The sequence below is a fragment of the Syngnathus scovelli genome, unplaced genomic scaffold (genome assembly GCF_024217435.2).
Source record: "Syngnathus scovelli strain Florida unplaced genomic scaffold, RoL_Ssco_1.2 HiC_scaffold_45, whole genome shotgun sequence".
Classification (NCBI taxonomy): Eukaryota; Metazoa; Chordata; class Actinopteri; order Syngnathiformes; family Syngnathidae; genus Syngnathus; species Syngnathus scovelli.
The window spans coordinates 198359-205046 of record NW_026061549.1 but is presented as its reverse complement, the minus strand read 5'-3'; the positions used below and the strand labels follow the sequence as shown (position 1 = coordinate 205046).

Sequence of the window (6688 nt, the reverse complement as noted above, 5' to 3'; positions counted from 1 at the left end):
TGTATCTGTGAATGTTGGTTTAGGCTAAATGTTAATGTTTAATTTCATTCCTTTAGGTTCCACGGTGTTTGTTGGCTGTATGTTTTCCACTGCAAGAAGAGGCTCGTATCATTGACCAGCAGGAGCTACAATGGTGAGTACCCCTTTCGTCTTCCATTTATGTTAAACACTTCCTATTTCATGTCTAACAGTACTCGATTTAACAAATAACCATAAATAAATACAGTGTGGGCAGTCACGTTAACATATGTGATTATCCTGCCTAATATGTTTATCACAAATATGTCACTAATCACTAATATGTTTATTTGTTTATCACAACACCTTTGGACCTTCAGCAATCGATTATTTCCCTTCATCTACATAGAGACAGAACGATGGTGTCTTAAACATCTCATTCATTTCACCAAATAACTTCACGCAGGTGGATAACGGCCGTCTCGGTCACGCTATGTTGCGTGATGCAGTTTTGAAGAACCAAATGCATTTATTCAATGAATAAGTCAAGCTAGTTCTATGTTTATGATGTTGTAAGTTACGGTACCGATTGAAGTTGAGTTCGAAGCCAGTGGAAAACAGCGCTGCGTTTGTGCTCTCCAGGTACAAATGTTGTGATCTCTGACTGACGACCGGGCGAGACTCGAGTAAGAGATGTCCAAACGAGCTCCGGCAGGGCGGGCCAAGGCGGAGCGAACGGACGCCCTTCAGGCCGCCAATGACGAGCTGAGAACCAAACTGATGGACGTCCAGTTAGAACTTCAGCAGGAGAAGAACAAGGTGAAAACCTCAACAGACAGACACTGCCTGCCTCCCTGCCTGCCTCCCTGCCTGCCTCCCTCCCTCCCAGTTTTCCCGATGTAGATTAGACATGCGTGTGCCATGACTGTGTCAGCCTACATCAACAAATGCACCGAGGACGTCAGCACCACTAAGAATATCATCACCCGGGGCAACCAACGACCCTGGATGACTGAGGAGGTACGTCAAACGCTACGAGCGCGGAACTCTGCCTTCAAGTCTGGCGACAAGGAGACACTGAGGACAGCGAGAGCCAACTTGAACCGTGCCATCAGGATAGCGAAGCGAGACCGCAGTCGAAAATTTCAGGATCGTTTCCACGACGTCAAAAACATCAGGAGTATGGAGTACGGAACTCAAAAGCAAACTCCATGAGGAGAAGCAGAAAGAGTTAGCCATTACCAGGGAGACATTACTGCGGCAGCATGAAATGGAGCTGATGAGAGTGATCAAAATCAAAGATGGAGAGATCCAGCGACTGAATGCCTTGGTCCTCAGCCTGAGGGACGGCTCCATGGACAAGGTGATCCGCTCTATCCGTGTCTGACTATCCGCACGCCACGTCGGGCTTCGATGCGGCCGCTACCGTATTGTGTAGCTTGTCCCCAGTAAGCGTCGCGGCGCTCCGTTGCGGTCTCAACGGCCCGGTGTGGCGCAATGTCTGCTCAGGTGAGGAGGGGGGGCGCTTTGCTGGCGGAGGTGGAGGAGACGCGGCGGTGTCGGGAGACCGAGCGGTGTCGCCTCCACCAGGAGCGCGGAAGAAGCCCTGGCAGCGGCCCAGCAGGCCTGGCAGTCCCGAGCGGCCGAGCTCCGATCGGCTCATCACCAGCATCGGGAGGAGCTGAGCCGAACCAAGAGAGACTGCGAGAGGGAGATCCGCCGACTGGTAGGACTGATCAGATGCGCGGTGCGTGGCTATGTTCCCAATTTCGTTGTATACCTGCAGTGCAATGACACCTAAGGCATTCTATTCTATTCTATTTCACAAGAAGAAAATGTCCGGTTGCTCGCTTCGCTTTTGTCACAGCAAAGGTGTTCTAGTCGATTCAAGAAAAAAATTGGCCGGTTGCTCTCTTTGTTTTTGTCACAATTCTGGCAAATGAGTTTGCCCGCCTGCCTGAGCGCTCCCCGTTTGTACATCCAGACGGATGAGATCAAGCTGAAAGACAGAGCGGTTAGTGTTTTGGATGAAGCCCTGGGGCCGGCCACGTCCACCGCCTTCAGCTGCAGACTCAGGCTGCCGAGCAGCAGATCGCTGCCCTGAGGGATTCCCAAAGGGCGGGCCTAAACTACCCTGGAAGTGGGGTCAACGCCGCTACTAGCAATCCTCTTCATTGCGTAAGCCACCTCATCACACACTTGCAGTACGCATGACTTAGTTCGTTGCTGGAGGAAGGTAGCACAAAAACAGTTTTGAACTTTGAACGAGTGCTTGTGTGTGTGTGTTGCGGGGCGTTTTCAGTCTCAGGAGGATCGGGACACGCGACGGTTTCATCTGAAAATCGCTGAGCTCAGCGCAGTCATCAGGAAACTGGAGGATCGAAACGCCCTGCTTTCTGAAGAGCGCAATGAACTGGTAATTTATTGACGGCACGCTTGAAGGTTTGCGCTACGTTTGATGCGCGTCATCCAGCGAGGCACCCATTGCGCTTGCTTATTAGTTGAGCGGCGCGGCGAGTCGGTTGCCTGGTAGATGTCTTTTATTGGGAGCCAAAGCCACGATTCCGTTCAAACCGATGCAAAAGGAATGGATACGTTCTGGCCCGCGTGTTGTGCGTCTTTCACATCCCGCACTTCATGCTTGCAGCTAAAGCGACTGAGAGAAACAGAAAGCCAGTTTCTGCCACTCCTGTACAAAAACAAACGCCTGAGCAGGAAGAATGAAGAACTCTCGCTGGTGCTGTGTCGCCTTGAAAACAAAGTGCGCTTTGTCACCCAGGAGAACGAGGAGATGGCAAGCTTGGTAAGTCGACGCGGACAACGGCGGCGTGCCAACAGAGTCCACTGCATTTGTGTTCCACAGAGAAGGCCTAGTTCGCTCAATGACCTGGACCGCGGTTGCGGCCAGCAGGACGGTGAAATGGAGTTCCTTCAAGTTGTGGAGCAGCGGCACATCATCGACGACTTGTCCAAGGTCTTCAGGCAGGCGACTCGGTGCACGTACGGCAGCGCCGCGCTCGCTCGCTGTCGCCAGGAAACCTTTTCCGTCCAAAGCTTGGCCGGCGGCCGCCATCCAAAAAATTGGCCCCTTAAATTCCGACCTTTCAAGCAGGAGCATTGTGCGCACGCGTTTGAACACGCTTTAGACTTGTTTTGCCGTTTTCAGCAGCTCAAAGCTCCCGTTTTGTCAGCGCCTTTGCCACTCGCTGTGCGCTGAAAACGACGGACTTGGCCGGCTGCTCAGCCCGTCAACCATGAGCCGCGAGCGCGACGTCATTGTCCGTAGGCAGCTAGTGGCAAAATGCACCCTGTTAGAGTTGCGCTCGCTCCAACTTATTTTGCAAGAACCACACGGGAGACAAGTAAGTTCTTTTGGACACCTGCAGGTGGAGAGTCCATCCGTTGTACGAATGAAGTCTGACTCTCGGCTCCTGCACGAGCATTTTAATTAAGAGAAACAGGGTGGGTGTAAGAGTGGATTGAATAGAGGAAGCCCTTGACCTCTAGTCAAAACATAGCAAGGGGTGTTTTACGACTTTGTGTAGGAAGGGATAAGCGATAGGGATAAATAAGGGATAAATAATATTATTTATTACAGGTCGCAGTCAAAGTCAAAGCAACACAATGATACGATAAAGATAATCTGGAAAACCCTGACACACCCTGTAGTTGTCACTTTTGGAAAAGACGAGCGTCCCTCCAATCATCGCCGGTGACGTGTTTTTCAGGCTCTGGAGACAGGAGCTCATGTCAGAAATGTCATTGTGAGTCGCGTTTGTTTCTGCGCCGGAGCCGTTCGTTCCCTTTGCATCCAAAGAATCTCAAAGGCGGATTATTTGTGTCGACAGGAGAGAGATTTGCTGCTACGATACCGACGTCGAGAATCTCTGAGGAGGAACAAAGCGTGAGGTCCTGCAAGGTGAGTCTGTTTGTTTGCGGCTGCTTGGTGTTGCGCAAGATGAAATGGCCTTTTTCTCGCTATCGTTCCTCTCGTCGATTCATCGTGAGGTGTCGCTTCAGTTTGTTCAGAGAGATGTTTGCTTCCGCGCCCGCAGGTCATCGAAACATTTTACGGCTACGACGAAGACGTGTTGGTGGACCCGGACGGATCGTCCTTGTCTTTTCACACCGACAGAACCCCCGACACGGAACCCGAAGAGGTAGCCCGCCATTTCTGCCAGCGTATTGGCACCAAACATTCCTCTTCAGCCTGGAATCGGACTCGTCTTTGCGTCGCGGGTGCTTTGTCGCCGGTCTGACTGATTCTGGTACTAGTGCTGTGTTGCATTGGTGTGTGCATGAAGAGGCGGAGCTTCGCTACCGCCAGCTGACGCAAGAATATCAAGCGCTGCAACGAGCCTACGCTCTGCTAGCCCAGACCAGCGAAGGGGACTACGACGCCGAGAAGGAGATCAAGGTGGCGCCCCTTCCCGCAACCCCCGGCCGGGTCGCAGCCTCCCCGTTCTCACCCAGCCTCGGGTGTTCTCTGGTCTGAAAGGAGGAGGAGGAGCCTCCCTCCTCCTCCTTTCAGACCAGAGAAAAGCTGATGGTAGAAATGGGTCACTATCAAAGCAGAGTAGCAGATCTGGAGTCAGCGCTGAAGCAACAAGGACAGGTAAGCTCATCAATGAGCACACCTTTTTCTCAGACAAAATAGCTACATTCTTCAGTCACTCATCCGTCTGGCATTACTGGACCAACCCCCCCCCCCCCCCCGAACGTGGCTGGGAAAATGCGGAGAAAAGCAAATGTCATTTTCCAGTCAACCAAAGAATTTGTGGATGAAAATGACACAACATTCCAAAGCTGTCCACGCGTTTGTCTCTTCTAGAATGTCAAGTGGGTGGAGGAGAAGCAGCTGCTGCGTCAGAGCAATCAGCAGTTGGCCGAAAAGGTGACGGAAAGAAAGGCGCTGGGCGGAGTCGCTTGGCGTCACACCCGTCGGGAAGCCCCGCAGATGAGGTCTGACTGTCTTTTCAGGTCAGGCGGATGGAGGCGGAAGAAGCGCGTCTGAAAGAGCACATCCAGGATATCCGAGACCAAAACGAACTGCTTGAGTTCCGCATCCTGGAGCTGGAGGTGGGAAGACTCGCACAAGCGTGTTGAGGCCAGAGATGTGACGGACGGACGGACGGACGGACGGACGGACGGATGCATGCCTCTGCCTTTCAGGAGAGGGAGTGGCGCTCCCCCGTCTTGAAGTTTCTGCAAGTCCGTTTCCCAGACGGCCTCAGCCCTTTGCAGATCTACTGCGAGGCCGAGGGCGTGAGCTTTGCGCTGAAAGAAGCTTGTTGACGCTGTGCCTTTGGGCTCTTGCAGAATCTCACCAACGAGGAGCAGGTGGTCGTGATTCACGCCAGGACCCTTCTCACCCTAGCCGAGAAGGTAACGCGCACGTCCACGCACGCTCTCGCATTCTGCTTATGTGACAGCAGCCTTTCCTCAGTGGTTAGAATACATCAAAGTGACCAAGTCAGCACTTCAACAGAAGATGTTGGACATTGAAAGTGAGAAGGTAGACAGACACGCGACATCAGCCAAGGGGAAGCAGCAGGGCTACCTGGATGAAGAGTTGGACTTCAGGAAGTGTTCCATGGACCAGGCTCATAAGGTAAGCCGCCCTCAAATCTCCCGCCGGACCACTGATGGACGAGGATTGCGGCCCAGAGGATCCTGGAGCTGGAGGCCATGTTGTACGAGGCGCTACCGCAGCGGGACTGCCCCGCCACGGACGGCGAAAAAGCCAGCCACGCTGGCGTGAATGACGTGCTGACGGCGGATCAGAGAGAAGAGCTTAGGAGCGCCGTGGACCAATGGAAGCGAGCCCTGATGTGCGAGTTGAGGGAGCGCGACGCTTGCATCCTCCAAGAGAGAATGGATCTGCTGCACAGCGCGCAACAGGTAAGGGCCCAAAGCCAGCCCGGCACTTACTTGCACGCTTACTGGCTTTTGAATGCCACTTTCCATTTGTCCGTCCTAGAGGAACAAAGAGCTGAAAGAATTCATCGAAGCTCAGAAGAGACAAATCAAACAATTGGAGGAGAAGTTTCTGTTTCTCTTTCTATTCTTCTCCTTGGCCTTCATTCTGTGGCCCTAACACCAGCTGGTGAGTGAGCTCCAGCGGCACCGCACTCGACACCTCCGATACACTGCCAGCCGGTCTCAGACGTTGGCAGACGCTCCGATGCCAACGTATACCCCCCGCCACGGTGACAGAGGCACCGCGTCACACCGGCGCTCATCCAATCAGAAGGCAGGAAAAGCAAATTCACATGCAGGGCACTTTTGAACCAGAAGAGAGCGCCACAAAAAACGGTTGTTGCCCCAAACGCGCACTAAAAAGGGTCAGAATAAGCCGGGGCCACCCGTCCAGCTGTTTCTTCAGGGGGGAAAAAAATTGGAGTCACCGGTGAGTACATTTTGCATTTAGCTCTGCTTTTCTGCTTCTGTCTTCAAGTGTGTGGCATCCTGCGATCAAAGATTCAGCCAACCCCAAAGCGGTTGACCTCAACGTCCCACCACCATGCCTACCAGAGCAGGTGACGTGATGCTTTGGACATCCTTCCGTCTCAGATGCCCAAAAGTACTCTTTGCCACATCTGCGGCAATACGGTGTCTTTTCAAAGGTGCAAATAAATCCAGCGTGGGCGGAACACGCACGTCTTCGGTTTTTCCCGCTTTGTTTGTGTGACAGCTGTTGTGAAAATTTTATACAAATAAAGTTGTATAG

The 6688-nt window shown here is 52.7% G+C and overlaps 1 long non-coding RNA gene across 1 annotated transcript; it reads left to right on the top strand.

Annotated features, from left to right (window-relative positions):
- The first annotated feature begins 4793 nt into the window (after window positions 1-4793).
- On the top strand, window positions 4794-5853 carry LOC137840041 (uncharacterized). Its single transcript, XR_011086430.1, has 4 exons — window positions 4794-4852; window positions 4939-5037; window positions 5131-5343; window positions 5405-5853. It is a non-coding gene; the product is annotated as an uncharacterized lncRNA (long non-coding RNA).
- The last annotated feature ends 835 nt before the right edge of the window (window positions 5854-6688 follow it).